Genomic DNA, 16,265 nt, shown 5'->3' on the forward strand with positions numbered 1-16,265 from the left:
ACATTTTGTTAGTATTGTTGTATATATTGCTAAAACTGTTCATATTTTATAATGGTTTTGATTAATACCTTAAGTTTTTTTTGCTTCACAGTAATTGAAATTTGGGGCTTAATGTAGGTGTAATATAATTTCAAATGATTTGTATTTTGTTTTGTGGTAAATTATAGCACAAATGTTTCTTTCTGAAATTCTATTCAAGATTGTTTCTTTCATTAATATTCCATGTGTTTATTCACTATATTAATATGTTTTAATAAAATTTGATGCTGCTTTTCTGCAAATGACTAGAGAGCTGACTTATTGTTGTAGAGGTCGTTAAAAACAGGTTCATGGTGACGTGACTTTAAAAACCATCTTTAAGTGTCCTTGTGTCCTCTGAGAAACCCTCTCTAAAATCATCTGATAATTACTTATTTATGATGGACGTTTCTCATTTCTTTTACAGGTGCTGTGTGATTTAGAGGAGAAAAGGGGTTCAACTTTCCTATATGATGTGCATCGACCAGAGACGCTGTTTGGTGAGTAATTTTGAAATTCAGCAAGTTTCATTCTGTATCAGTGCTGAAGCAGATTTCTTGTTGAAGATTTCTGATTATGAATCAAACAGAGAGAGTAGTTGAATTAGTTTATTTTATGCGCAGAGGATATCCACACAGCTTAAGTTGTATTAAACTGGAACATTCCTTTAATTAGTCATTTGTGGTTTTGTGCTCTTTATGAAGATGATGGATGTATTTCTTTGAGGATGGATTGTGTGTGATGGTGTTGAGGCTGAGATCTCACACTGGAATCCCTGCTGTGTGACGATCTCAGAGGAGACAACTTAATTGGCGTATGTCAGGGTGTATAGACAGAGATTACAGGAAAAACTCAGATGTGGGTGCTGTGGAAAAGCGTGAGAGCTGCACTTTCACCAGTGTATCGTAATCTGAAAATTAGTTTGTCGCAACAATATTAATGCCTGTTTATCATGGTGTTAGTAATATTATATATTGTAGTACTGGTCTTGATATTGTAATTTTTTCTATAGAATCAGTTGTTATACATTAAATAACCACATGATAACATCGTTCATCAATAACATGATTTATATAATCCAGAGGATGTGCACTTTGATGATGAAAAATTGGGTAATCTTCTCATTTGCAACCCTGGCTTATTGGAAATATGTGCATGTGATAACATTTCTGCACAATGATATGACAGTGCCTTGTTCATTACGTTTCACAATACTATCAAAGCAAAATGTTCAGTGAGTTGCGCTAAAAGCGCATTCAATTTTAAATGAAAGAGATGAATGTGAATCTTGCAACACTTTATTATGTTGATTTGTTGTTTGTATTGAGGCAGTTTGGAAATTAAATGTCTGTTGAGTGGGTAATCCATTTAAAATTACGTACCACCTAGGGGTGGCACGGTTCACAAAACCCGTGGTTCGGTTCGTATCACGGTTTTAGAGTCACGGTTTCAGTTCTGTACGGTTCTTGTTGTTATTTTTTCTTTTAATCTTTAACACTCCAGAAATGTACTTCACCATATGATATAGGCTATACTGTAGCTTAATTATCCACAATTTAGGATACACAATTTTTAGTATTTAAAAAAAATTATATCATGTAATCATGCACAAAATTGACTTGAATTTGACTTGAATTTGACTTGACTTTAAGCACATTATTGAGATCATCTCTGAGGAAAGCTAGGTGACATTTTGATACAGCAAGAGAGAAGACATTGATGAAATGCTTTTGTTTATTTGGCAAAAAAGGAGAATGTGTATAGCTATCTCTACAGGGACTTATGTGCATTTTTAGCACACAAAGATTAAAATTAACTTGCATTTATCAAACTGTTAACTTCAGTGTAGCTCTTACAAAATGTTTATCTTTTAAAAGAAAAAGAGAAGAACTCTTAAAGCACTATCTTTCAAAAAAGTCAAAATATGTTACACATAATTGCCAATAATGAGGCTATAACAATAGCAAAGCCCATAACCATAAAGTGAAACACAAGTTCAACCTCAACACAAAAACAGTATCAACAATGATACATTTTTTTTTACTTGAAATTAAAGTGCAGTATTTGGAAACATATGACTGGAGTTTGTATCTAAACTTAGTGTCACTGTATATATTTAAATATCATAGGTAACATGAATTCCAAAATGTTCCCACACACCGGACTTAGCCATACGACGCTGGCGCATCCTCCAACTCCGGTTAGCCTTCCTTATCTCTCCAGCTTGCCATTTATATACGTGACGAGACCTGCAGCACTCAATACTCCACTTTGACTGTATATAGGCTTGTTCGACTTGAACCGGGGCTGCACAGACCGATCGGTTTATGACATCAAAGTACCGCGAGAGTGATTGAAAAGCATACGGAGCCGTTGCTCTCGCGGTACTTTGATGTTATTCATCGATCGGTCTGTGCAGTGCCGGTTCAAGTCGAACAAGCCTAATATGTATGTCTAATGTCCACACATCTCTTATTTTGCGCGAAAAGTAAACACACTGTCTGAGATCACAGGCACGAGGTTACATTGCGCATGCGTCGAACCGTGCGACGCAAACACGCACTAAACCGAGACAAGCGAACCGAACGGTTCGGATGTTTTCTCATGTACCGTGCCAACCCTAGTACCACCTACACGAAACCAGACCCTAAACCTAACCGATAATGTTAAAAAAAACAAATGTTAGATAAAAATGCATTTCCTGAAGCAACCATGCCATTTTACCAGTACCAGGTGAGCTACCAAACACCTGGTACTACACCAGAAAAGCCAAATATAAGGAGCATGTGATGCAAACAAATCATCCACTATGATAAAAAGGTGTTTTTTGTGTGTAAGTCTTAAGTCTCATAAGTCTTCATAATCTACCCCTGTAATCATGCAAGTTGTGTGAAAAGGCAAAAAAGGTTGTTGGTTACGATTTACGAAAGTGCAAAACAGCATTGCAAAAGGTCAATTTTTTTCAGGCAACACATTTCTCTCTGTAACAAAGTGTATGGTAAGCAAAGGTGGCCTACGTTTTGGAGCAGCACCTGGGTTTTGCAGATGCTGTATTTGGCTGCTTATAATTTTCCCCATTAATTCTCTGTTGCCTAACAATTCTTTGTGAGAATAAATCCAGAAGATACAACATAACACAAAAAGTCATACGAAAATTATGAACATGCACTGTCCCAGCATTGGCAGACTGTGCATTTTTAAGTGTTATATATTCAATGTTTAAAATAAAGAATTGTATGTTTTGTAATACTTCTGTCTGTTTGAATTCAATGTCATTAGTACTTATTTAGGATAGCATTCTAGAATAAATTAATGAATTACAGTAGTGTACTGATAACCTGTTGTTTTACAGTAATTGCACTGTATTACATAATTACAGTACCATGAAGTTACTGTCAATTCACCTTTATTCATATTGTGCTTTATACAAAACAGATTGTTTCAAAGCAGCTTCAGTGGAGAAACCGGGCTCAGTCGGGGGCCCAGTTCTCCTCTGGCGAAAAAATTAACATGATTTAATGGGATTATGATTAAGGCTGCATCACAAATCAGAAATCAGATTGTGGATTGGTAGTATTCAAATACACTCACCTAAAGGATTATTAGGAGCACCTGTTCAATTTCTCATTAATGCAATTATCTAATCAACCAATCACATGGCAGTTGCTTCAATGCATTTAGGGGTGTGGTCCTGGTCAAGACAATTTCCTGAACTCCAAACTGAATGTCAGAATGGGAAAGAAAGGTGATTTAAGCAATTTTGAGCGTGGCATGGTTGTTGGTGCCAGATGGGCCGGTCTATTTCAAAATCTGCTCAGTTACTGGGATTTTCACGCACAACCATTTCTAGGGTTTACAAAGAATGGTGTGAAAAGGGAAAAACATCCAGTATGCGGCAGTCCTGTGGAATGCCTTGTTGATGCTAGAGGTCTGAGGAGAATGGGCCGGCTGATTCAAGCTGATAGAAGAGCAACTTTGACTGAAATAACCACTCGTTACAACCGAGGTATGCAGCAAAGCATTTGTGAAGCCACAACACGCACAACCTTGAGGCGGATGGGCTACAACAGCAGAAGACCCCACCGGGTACCCCTCATCTCCACTACAAATAGGAAAAAGAGGCTACAATTTGCAAGAGCTCACCAAAATTGGACAGTTGAAGACTGGAAAAATGTTGGCTGGTCTGATGAGTCTCGATTTCTGTTGAGACATTCAGATGGTAGAGTCAGAATTTGGCGTAAACGGAATGAGAACATGGATCCATCATGCCTTGCACCAATGTGCAGGCTGGTGGTCGTGGTGTAATGGTGTGGGGGATGTTTTCTTGGCACACTTTAGGCCCCTTAGTGCCAATTGGGCATCGTTTAAATGCCACGACCTACCTGAGCATTGTTTCTGACCTTGTCCATCCCTTTATGGCCACCATGTACCCTTCCTCTGATGGCTACTTCCAGCAGGATAATGCACCATGTCACAAAGCTCGAATCATTTCAAATTGGTTTCTTGAACATGACAATTAGTTCACTGTACTAAAATGGCCCCCATAGGCACCAAATCTCAACCCAATAGAGCATCTTTGGGATGTGGTGGAACGGGAGCTTCGTGCCCTGGATGTGGATCCCTCAAATCTCCTTCAACTGCAAGATGCTATCATATCAATATGGGCCAACATTTCTAAAGAATGCTTCCAGCACCTTGTTAAATCAATGCCATGTAGAATTAAGGCAGTTCTGAAGGCGAAAGGGGGTCAAACACAGTATTAGTATGGTGTTCCTAATAATCCTTTAGGTGAGTGTATTTCATCCAGTTTATTTTTGCTTGAAGATAGGATTCATCATGCCAGTGTGAAGCTGAAGCTGGTTTTAGGTTTATGCGGGAACTTGTATTGTTCTTGTGTTCTTTGCTGAGGATCTGTGCCGATGGGTGTCATGTCATGTTGATGAGGCTTTCACAGCGGATAGTCTAGTTGACAGGATCTCTGCTGACATTCAGGGCTGTGTTGTGGTTGTGTCTAGGTGCAGGTCCACCATCTGATCTGGATATGCACCAGCTACGGCTGACTACGTTAAACCTCTGGATAAATAGAGAGACTAATATTAGCGTAGATGCCATTCTTCTTATGATGTGTTATGTGTACGCAAGGTTAAAGATATGTGTTTTTAGTCTAGATTTAAAATGAAAGAGTGTGTCTGCTTCCCGAACAAGGCCTGGAAGACTGTTCCAGAGTTTTGGTGCTAAATAGGAAAAGGATCTACCGCCTACAGTTGATTTTGATATTCTAGGTATTATCAATCAGAATTTTGAGATCACAATAGAAGGACTATAATGCGTTTAGAGCTCAATCAACTACTGAGGAGCTAAACGATTTACTGCTTTGTAAGAATTTAGCAAGCTTTAAAAATGTATGTGATGTTTAATAGGGAGGAAGCATGCGTTATGTATTGGGCATTGTTAAGAGAACCAGGCTAATATGGTCAAACTTCCTGGTTCTAGTAAGAACTCTAGCTGCTGCGTTTTGGACCAGCTGTAGTTTGTTTAAGCATGCAGGGCAACCACCCAGTAGAGCATTACAATAATCTAGCCTTGAGGTCATGAACTAACTTTTCTGCATTTGTCATTGACAGCATATGGCGTAAAACTGAAATACGGTTATGGTACTGTCAATCTTAATTACAGTAACTTACTGGCAAATTGTTGCTGTAAAAACCTTCTGAAATGTCTTAACAATGTAAGGTGGTTCCCTTTCAAGGGGTACTCGCACTGCCGTGAAGCACGTATGAAGTCAGTCCAATGGCATGACGGAACGTCAGAGTGAAGCGTATAACGTTATAATAAGGCGTAGGGCTGTGCAATATAGCTAAAATATTTATCACAATATAATGTTTTATATCGTTCGGTATGAATAATTATTTACATTTTTTATAACCATTTTTTTTCGAAGACAAGTAGAAAAGTTTGAATTGAGTTTTTTATTTATTTATCCACACTATTAAGGCAAAAACAAATTTTATTAGTTTTAGTAGTCAAAAACTAAATACAATTTAAACAAACATATCTTCTTTATGTCTTATATTAAAGGTACAATTTGTAAGAATTTTGTAATAAAATTGTCACAGTGTTGGTTTGTGTTTTCCCCGGGTGTCCACTAGAGGTCTCTTTCCCTTACTGTCACCATTCATTCTGGAACTGCATTTCCCACGATCCTTTGTCTGTTCTCATCACTCATCATTGCACGCAGCTGTTTTCCATTACATTGTTTAGTTCTGTGTATAAATACCCTGTCTGTTTCAGTCCATGTCACGGAGTCGTTGTTTTATGTCCCCACACTTCTGAGGTTTGTTTCTGCTCGTTTTTGTTGTTTTGTTCTTGGATTGCTTATACGGTGTTTGACCCTTGCCTGGACTGGATTACGTGTACGGATTACTCAATAAATATACTGCTACTGGATCTACTGTTTCCCTGTGTGTGCGTCGTGACAAAAATAGCCAAAAATCACTTGCACAGTATGAAATATTTCTTGCAGTTGTGTACTTATAATATCCCAAAAGTCTCCAAAGATTTTTTATTTCAGAGAAATTACAATTTTAAATAAGTGGCCGTCCCGGAAAAAATGTCGCCTGTCAATGACGCAATATCCATGCTATCCTCGGTTTCCGCTCGTACTGCCATAACCATGAAATAACCATGGCGACAGACGTGGACAACTGTGTAGTGCGTAACGTTTAGCGTCACGCTGTTCTTGTTTCGTTCAAACATTATAGACCATGACAAGCAGACTTTGGGACAAAAAAGGAGAACTAAAATGAGGATCAATATCGGCGTGGCTATTTTGAGATGCTGAGAGCTTCACGCCCGCGACTAATTTGGACTTGACAGAGCTTCACGAGTCACGACTTGACAGCGACACCGCTCTTGCACATACTTTATTAGACAGGTGAGCAAATGTACATAAAACAAATCAATTTTATATAGCTCAACATGATGAAATGTTAGAATATGATCATTATGTTATTCTAATGTTGATCTAGCTTACTGCTAGTTTTATATAGCAAACGAACTAACACATAGAATAACATTATAACTTTCAATAGGGACTACATGACATTCCTCCAGGGTTGCTGACATCAGTAACCCCAATAAACCCTCCTCAGAGAATACGAAATAAGGGGGGCGAGGCCATTTTGATACAGTGGTATCACGTTTCGGTTCGATACAATACAGCAAAAAGAAAAATGCCAGAGAAATTTCCTATTTATTAAAAGAAAAAATATTTTTTAGTTTTCATACATCTTGAAACTTTTAGTTTTATAAATGGGGGTAATCTTTGAAGGATGAACAAATAATGTTTTGGTAATCACATTAAAAATAACATTTAAATATGATAATATTAGAGTTTTGAAGTGCTGGAAAAAGATGTATGATGTACTTGAAAGCATTTTACTATTTCTGCCAAACTTCCATGGTTAGTGTTACTACATTAAGTGTTACTACAATGTAGTATTACTACATTAAATCCATGGTGAATGTTGCTGATCTGTGGACTTAAAACCTATAACTAGTTCATTCATTGAACAATGTTTCTCCTGGTTTCAACGTCAGCGCTGTTTGATCCGTTAATAACGGAGAAATTGTAATGCTTCTCACTAGATCTCGCAGCGATGTTATTACTTCAGTGGCAAATTCAAAATTGATCAAGATCGGTTCGCGCTGCACTGATGTTGATGGTCCGAACTGATAAACGATCCGTGAAGCACAAAATAATGAGTAGCGCAGTTTCGTTCTACTTTCATTACGTTTGCCATTTGATGTTGCGTGACCTTGTGATGGTGGATGTTGGTCAGCAGGAAAAATTGTCAAACGAATCGTTCGGTTCGTTCGAATGCGTACCAAATACCGAACCGAAAGCCTCGTACCGAACGGTTCAATAGGAATACATGTATCGTTACACCCCTAGTAAGTATGATTTATTTTTCGCCAATATGTTTTCCTGTAATAGTTCGTATTGTTAATTGTACGTTGTAGCAAGGAAGTAAACAAATGACAACGCTGTTTGGCTCTGCAAACCAGCTTTATCCGAAACGTTATCCGAACGTTATCCGAAAAAAACCTAATGTTACAAACTGTTTTTAAATCTCAACAGCGAACTTGGAATTATTAAGTAAATTATTCTTTGATAAGAGCTTTTATGTATTGTTTATTGCTTGTTTATCTACAGGCATGCTACACATGGTTCTGTGTTTGATTTGGCTACTGCAGTAAAGCCAATGGAAGACGTGCACTAGTCGGTTAGCGAATCACAACACACTGGGCCAGCTAACCAATCTGAGCCCATTGCGTAGTTTTGAGGGACTGGCTTCATAGAACCCGGAAACCATCAGACCGTTTTAACAAGGAGGGACAGAGCAGTGTAGAATAAAGTTAAAATATATATGAAAAATAATGCACTTTTTTAAAAATGAAGCATGAACACGTTACAGTGCACCCCACAAACACAATCAAGCCTTTGAAAAAATGTGTTTTACCACCCCTTTAAATGCTATTTAGTGTGATAGTGTAACGTTAGACCAAGTGAAACAGCGCTGCGTTACCTCACAAGTTTAATTAGTCTAATAAACTGACCTGTGTGAGTAGTAATCCAGCACTTGCAGGTAGTTTGGTAGAATTAAATGTCCTTATTCCTTTATATCCGCAGGACTCGCGTGTGATTCCAGTCTCTTATTAGCAATCGCGACCTGCTTCATACTAGGGATGCACCGATACCACTTTTTCAGAATCAATCCGATCCGATACCAAAAATTCTGAGTACCTACCGATGCCGATCCGATACCAGCGCAGTTTTTTTTTTAAATCAAGTAGAATTTATATAACTCTCTGTGTGTTGAACTGATAATCACTCTTTTGTGTGATAAACACAATCTACTGAATAAAGACAAACAAATCCAAAAAAAAATATATGATCATAATCTATGACAAAAATGCTATTATAAACTAGATTAGTGGATAATTCAGCAGTAAAATTTAGTCTAGAAAAATCATGAGTCCACAATAATTGTATAAAATCTGAACATTTAGTGAAAAAACAAATGAGACAATAAGTGTAACACTAAATCTGGTAAAACTTTACACATTGTTTTTTGTATTGTTGTAAAAAACATTTATGAAAAGCAAGATAACAAAAATCAAAAAGAAAAATGATTTAAATAGGCTACTATACAATTCATACATGTTTTAAATGTATAGCACATCTGTTTAATGAGGCTGCAACATATGATAGATAGAACAGAACAAGAAAGGCTATTAATAATCTTTCATTGCGTCACTGCATTATGATATGAAAGGCTGCAATACAGTACGGCACAAAGCGCTTATGGGCATCCCGAGCGCAGAATGATGCGCTTGAAGATAGACAGAGTCGCAGCGCAACGAGTCCGCATAGAAAAGTTCAAAGCGCAAACGAAAGACATATTGATGCCTAGTGTATTATACAGTATCTATCTATGCAATAGTTTGTTGAGCCTTTTCTTTTAACAGTTTTAAATTTCAGTTACTGTGCGCGTGAAGAACAATTATAGTGCTCTGACTCTAGTGTTGTGATCTGACAGACACCCAGTAGAAAGTAACATGATTAAGTTAAAGCAATAAAGTCCAGCAAGATAAAGTTGTTTTATGCGAAACCATAGACCTTTATCTTCAGATCAAGTATAATAATAGTAACATTGAATCATCTTGGAGAGAGTTTCATCGAGTTGACTGTCGTAACCAAACGCGACGCGCTGTTTGAATGCTGGATGAAGAATGATTGACAGCCGCAGCGGAGGGAAAAGTTTACGTGATCTTGAATTTAATGACTTAAATGTACATTTCTATCACACATTATGCTATATAATGGCTTCAGAACACTTGTAATATAGTGCACGGAAACTTTATGGTGCTTTATAATGTTTTTGTGGCTTTTGTGGGGTTTAACAGTAACACAGAATAGTATACGCACAATATCGGATTTGGATCGGCCTCTTCTGATCGATACCCGATCCGGCAAAAATGGCAGTATCGGAGCCGATACTGAGTATCGGATCGGTGCATCCCCACTTCATACCACTGTTATGTTAAAAAACGATACTCGGTTACTAACGTAACCTCGGTTCTCTTACGAGAGGTTCTCTCGTATTGCGTAAGTTTAGCTTACGCTACGGGAAAGATTCATCTTCTCGAGATATTGAAGCCAAAAAAGTATCCTTAATTTTGTATTCATTGTGAACACAGTGCAGCAGCTAGCAGACCTAGAGCAGGCCATCTCGCGTGCTCATTGGCTGCCCTGCGGGCAACTGGTGCAGCCTACCAGTGAGCCCGGCGTGACGTCACGCCCAATGAAGGGCGCCCCCGCCTTCATAGCGTCACAGCCCGCCAGAATGGGCGTGGCTTAGCGTATAAAAGTAGGGGCTGTAGGCTGACTTTCCTGGTTTTTCGCCGACTGAAGCGAAGTCGCTCGTGGCGCGAGCACGGCCGGTTACGCAATACTCGTTCCCTCTCTAGAGAGAAACGAGGTTACGTTAGTAACCGAGTATCGTTCTCTTACGAGAGGTTCTCTCGTATTGCGTAAGTTTAGCTTACGCTACGGGAACACTTTGTCAACGCCGTGCGCGCCAAGCATCCACCATGAGACCCCGAACTTTCAAGGGAACCCCATAAGTGGAAAAAATAAGGTGGCCAGCCACGCGGGGCATCACTTGTACATAAGCACACATAGGGAATACAGAGCAGCGCGCCGGACTGTATAGGCACATGGCACATACCCTACTAGTGCAGCTCAACCAGGAGAGCTAAGACACGTGTGAGTGATCTGAGCAGGAAGATCTGGGCAGAATACACATCTCCTACAAACTGACAAAGTTTAACCTGCAAGGCAGGAACTTCTAGGTTATAAAACCTGACAAAGGTAGATGGAGAGCTCCAGCCCGCCGCTACACATATGTCATGGAGGGAAATCCCACTGGACCACGCCCACGACGAGGCCACGCCTGTCTTGGAATGAGCTCTGATGCCCAGAGGGCATTGCAGACCTTTTGACGCGTAAGCAGCTGTTATAGCGTCCACTACCCATCTGGACAGGCTCTGTTTCGAGGAGGCGAGACCCTTTGTGCGCCCACCAAACGAGACAAGGAGGGGAGCGCGTAATGTAAAATCTCAGCGCCCTGACAGGGCAGAGGAGATTCACCTCATTTTCGCTGTCAGATGCTGGCAGAGCTGACAGCGAAATAACTTGCGCTCTGAATGGAATGCCCATCACTTTAGTCCACTTTAGTGCAGTCAGAAAGACGGTTTCCAGTGATAGATATTTCAACCCCACGGAGTCTAGTGGTTCAAATGGAAAGGCTTTCAGGGCCTCGAGGACCAATGAAAGATCCCACATAGGAACCGACGAGGGGCGCGGCGGGTCCATCCTTCTAGCTCCTCTAAGGAAGCGGATGACCAACTCATGTCTTCCCAGTGACTGGCCGTACGTCGATTCTGCGAACGCTGCCACGGCCGCCACTTATACTTTGAGCGTGGATGGGGAGCTTCCCTTATGCAACAGCTCTTGTAGGAAGGTGAGCAGATGTGCCACCCCACATGTCCGTGGGTCCAGACCTCTGTCAGTGCACCATCTGGAGAACACCGACCATTTAGACGCGTAGAGCCTTCTCGTGGAAGGAGCTCTAGGCTGCGTGATCGTGTTCATCACTCCTTCTGGCAGGGCAACGAGTACCCGTTGATCAACGATGCGTGTAGATACCAGCGCCCTGGATGGGGATGCCAGATCGCGCCGCGAGCCTGAGAGAGGAGATCTGCCCTCACCGGAATCGGCCACGGAGCTGTAAGTGACAGCCGTGCTAGTTCCGGGAACCAAATCTGATTCTCCCAACGCGGGGCTATGAGGAGCAGTTTCCCTGATTCTCTTGATCACCAGTGGTAACAGAGAGACCGGAGGGAAAGCATATAGCGGGAGGCTGGGCCAAACCTGGGCCAGCGCGTCCTCGTCCTTCGAGAAGAACGTCGGGCATTGAGCGTTGTCTTTTGACGCAAATAGGTCGAATTCCGCTCTGCCGAATAGGCGCCACAGCTTCTGGACCATTTGGGGTTGCAGGGACCATTCCCCTGGAGGAACATTGTCCCTGGACAGTTTCTCTGGGCCGTCATTCAAATGGCCAGGCACATGCGCCGCCCTCATCAAATGCAGGTGCATCTGAGACCAAATAAGGAGGCGTTCCGTCAGATTGCAGAGATTTCTGGATCTGACACTGCCCTGACGGTTTACATAGGATACCACAGACATGTTGGCCGAGCGGACAAGAACATGTTGGTCCTGTATGAATGGGAGGAAGCGCTTCAGCGCGTTCTCAACCGCTATCATTTCCAGACAGTTTATGTGAATATAAACAATATTGTGTCAAAAATATTGCGACAAAAATATGTGTCGATAAACAAGCCGTCATGGTCACCGAGTCCAGTTCTATTCCTAAAAAGGAAATAGACTGGCTGGCCAGTAATGAGCTCTTGGTCCAGTTGACCGTAAGACCCAAGCTTTCCAAGTGACTGAGAAGCACTGTTCTGTGAGATAGCAGTTCTGTCTCTGACTGTGCTAATATCAGCCAATCGTCCAGATAGTTCATTATTCGCAGCCCCTGACTTCTCAGGGGGCGAGCGCCGCGTCCATGCACTTCGTAAATGTACGGGGTGCTAGGGACAGGCCGAACGGCAGGACGGTGTATTGATATACCTGACCGTCGAAGGCGAATCTCAAAAATTGCCTGTGACGGGGTATTATCTGAATCTGAAAATAGGCAACCTTCAGATCTAGAGAAATAAACCAGTCCCTCGGGCGAACGTGCGCGAGGATTATCCTGGTCGTTGTTCAAATGTTTCAGATCTAGGATAGGTCTGAAGGCTCCGTCCTTCTTGGGTACGAGAAAATATCGGTTGTAAAAACCTGACTCGCTCAGAGAAGGCGGTGCCTTTTCTATAGCCCCTTTGCACAGCAGCTTTGCTATTTCTGCGTGAAATAGGTGTGCTACTTCCGCATTCACTATCGTCGCGGTCCGGGCTAGAAAGCGCGGGGGACGGCGAATGAATTGAAGTGTATAGCCCAGCTTTATTGTGCTCAGCACCCATTCTTAAATGCCTGGGATAGTTTCCCACGCAGCTATGTGAGCCGCTAGGGGGCGAATGGCCTACGGGTTCAGATCGCCGCCATTTGCGGGCTTGTGAAACTGACCCGGAGTCGAAAGCGCGCCGCGCGCAAACCTGCTCGTTGGCTGCTAAATGAACCACTGCAGTAGCCTGTTTGATGGGGACTGACAGGGAAATAAATTTTGACGGCGGTCCGGCCGCAGCGGGACACGCGCGTCTTTTCGGAGGCGATGTGTCTGTTAGTAAGCGTGACTTACACGTAACTTACACGTCTCCAACGCTGAGTGGCTCTGCACGAGCCATAGGAAGTGCGAGACATCTTGAAAAAGACATCTCGCTGCTCTTTTAGGAAGTGTAGAACACAGAATACAGAGATAAAAGGATATGTCGCCGTATAGCTTAGCTCGCACGGATGGCTGAAGGTGGCGAAGACGGCCGGCTTCCTCAGCGCTGTCCTAAGCTGGCTGGTAAGCTGGAGCAGTTGCCCGCAGGACTCGGGTTTGGGGGAAGCGCATATATTTTTTTAACTGATTCGTACCCTTTGTGATTTCATGATAGCACTATTCTCTATTATGATTGTAAATGATTTTAAATAGATTGCGTAGCCTTAGAAGACGGTGTAATAATGCTGTTCATGGATTCTTGTCACTTCCGGTATTTTGCCGGTTACTCGACACGGGTAAATTGCAATCGAGGATTTTTTTTAAATCGAGTACTCGACTTAAATCGAGGAATCGTTACAGGCCTAGTGTAACATTTCACAAAATTCACGGTTCTGTTTGATAGGACACAGTCATGGTTCGGTACGTTTTCGATACAGCAAAACGAAAAAATGCCAGAGAAATTTCCTTGATTTAAAAAAAAAAAAAAAAAAAAAAAAAAAAAAAAATATATATATATATATATATATATATATATATATATATATATATATTTATTAAAGGGCCCCTTTTATGGATTTTTGTGTGTAACATAGCTCTAAGTGAATGTAAACATCTTAGAAAGTTTTAAATCTGAATGTGCACCGTTTGTAAAGTTATTGTCTTTCAAAAGTAAGAGTTGACTCGAAGTCAATGAAATTAATAGTTTTTCAAACGAGTCATAAGCCGTTTTGTTGTGACGTAAAGACTGTAGAATTTGAGGGCGAACAAAACACAAATGAATCTTCCAGGTGATTCGTTCAAACATAATTCCACACAGAACTCAACACTCCAGACCCCCATATCACCAGTCTAATCTAGGGCCATAAATGGAGTGGGCTCCAGCCAGTCCCAGCTAAGAACTTTGATCATGATAGCTTCAAAGAGATGTGCCCAACTAAAGGAGAACATTGTCAACGTTAGATAGTTTGGAAAAGACTGATTGGTTCAGAGATGGCATGGTTCGGAACCCACCATAACGGCAGAGGTTGTTTGATCCCAAGACAAATTATTTAAAACTGACCTCCTCCCTTTTAAGGACCTTGGAACGACCCCAGCGTGGAAATCTCTTAAAACCACAGAGACTGAGACTTAACATATAAAATTACATAAAATCATCCCAAAACTATTCTTGACAGACTTATCAAACATTGTTCAACTACATAATACTATATTGTATCTACAACCTCTGTATGTGTTTATTACTGTGCGTTCACACCAGACGCGAATTGAGCGTCAAATTCGCGCCTGCCGTGTCTAGTTATACGCGTGTACACTTTGAATCCATTCGCGCGTCGGATGCGAAATCTGTTGCCGGCCATCTTTTTACAAGAAGGCTAATGTTGATTGAGCATTCATCGAGAGAATCACCGCTCTGTATTTGCTCTGGAGAGCAGAACAGCGGTGTAGGGATAATCGTCGCCGTATTTGGGTCCACCAGACCCTTCGGAGGTGAACCCAGTTTGGCGAGTTTCACCATTTGCTCCAGGAGCTGCGTCTGGATGACGGCCGCTTTCAGCGGTACTTCCGCCTGTCCCGCGGCCAGTTTGATGACCTGTTGTCCCGCATCGGAGCAGGGATCACCCTCGCCCTCACCCACCTAATCTGTAATTTATTTTTGTTTTGATGATAAATGGAGCCAGTCTAGGCTACTACAAAAGTGATTAAACTGTCCTGTGATTTTTTTTTCCTCACACAACACTGTCCAGACACGAACTATGTTCTTGCAATAAAAAAGTATGTTGGTTCTCTTTACATTAGAATAATAATAATAATGTTTCATATAATCTAGATTAGATATGGAATAAATAGCATACAAAATTAATGTCTCATATATTAAAATCAAGTTTTTATGTGATAAAAAATTTACTTCACCACGTGACAGCAGCAAGCTGGCTCCTGATTGGTTAACGCGGCGCGAATTGATGCAGAAGTTCCGATTTTTCAACTCTGGCGGCAGACGCGAATTCGCGTGAAACGTGGTGAATACACAAAAAGCACTAAATAAATCATTTGCGCGTAATACGCCAGACGCTCTATTCGCGCGAACTTGCGTCCACCACGCCGCGCTCTACACCTCATTCGCGCCGCAGGAATTTTTTACACGCGTAACGCGTATTTGCATTGACTTAACCCTCTGGGGTCTGAGGTGTTTTCTGGGTCCTGGAAGTGCTCTGACATTTGTGCTTATTTCTGTTACTTGTGACATTTTCATGGCTAAAGTCTTATTACATTGTATTCAACACAAACTCTTCTACAATAATATGTCAGCAGCATGTATGTAAAAGTTTGTAGTTTTGAGATAATAACATTTATGCATGGATCGTGAAAAAAAAAATGTCACTGAAATAAGGTCATGAAACCCATACTGATTATTTCTTCACAAGACTTTTGAAAATTGTATCACGTAGCCTAGAATATTTGCTCCAAAACTATGTGAAAATAATCCTTCATTCTCATTTAGATAAGACAATATATTGATTTAAAATTTGTAAGACACGTTTTGTGTGAGAAAGCTTTATGCAAGAAGGCGTGAATCTCTCATTAATATGAATGCATTTTACACCTGAGAAAGACAAAGACCCTCCCCTAATGGCCCTATCAGCTGCTATCTGGCCCTATCATCATGAGGAGCCTTGCACAAAGAATGAGGAGAAATTT

The 16,265-nt window shown here is 41.0% G+C and overlaps 1 protein-coding gene and 1 long non-coding RNA gene across 2 annotated transcripts in view; one reads left to right on the top strand and one right to left on the bottom strand.

The window, feature by feature from the left end:
• The window catches only part of LOC143740074 (uncharacterized), a 503,207-nt gene that overhangs the window by 375,469 nt on the left and 111,473 nt on the right, over window positions 1–16,265 (bottom strand). The gene's annotated exons all lie outside the window — the stretch shown is intronic.
• The window catches only part of LOC143740068 (kelch-like protein 29), a 462,524-nt gene that overhangs the window by 5,985 nt on the left and 440,274 nt on the right, over window positions 1–16,265 (top strand). Inside the window, exon 2 of the mRNA XM_077232146.1 lies at window positions 446–518. The gene's annotated coding sequence lies outside the window, so the exon portion shown is untranslated. The remainder of the gene's footprint in view (window positions 1–445; window positions 519–16,265) is intronic.

The sequence above is a fragment of the Siphateles boraxobius genome, unplaced genomic scaffold (assembly GCF_051911475.1).
Source record: "Siphateles boraxobius isolate OS27281-9 unplaced genomic scaffold, OSU_SipBor_1 164, whole genome shotgun sequence".
In the NCBI taxonomy this organism is placed as follows: domain Eukaryota; kingdom Metazoa; phylum Chordata; class Actinopteri; order Cypriniformes; family Leuciscidae; genus Siphateles; species Siphateles boraxobius.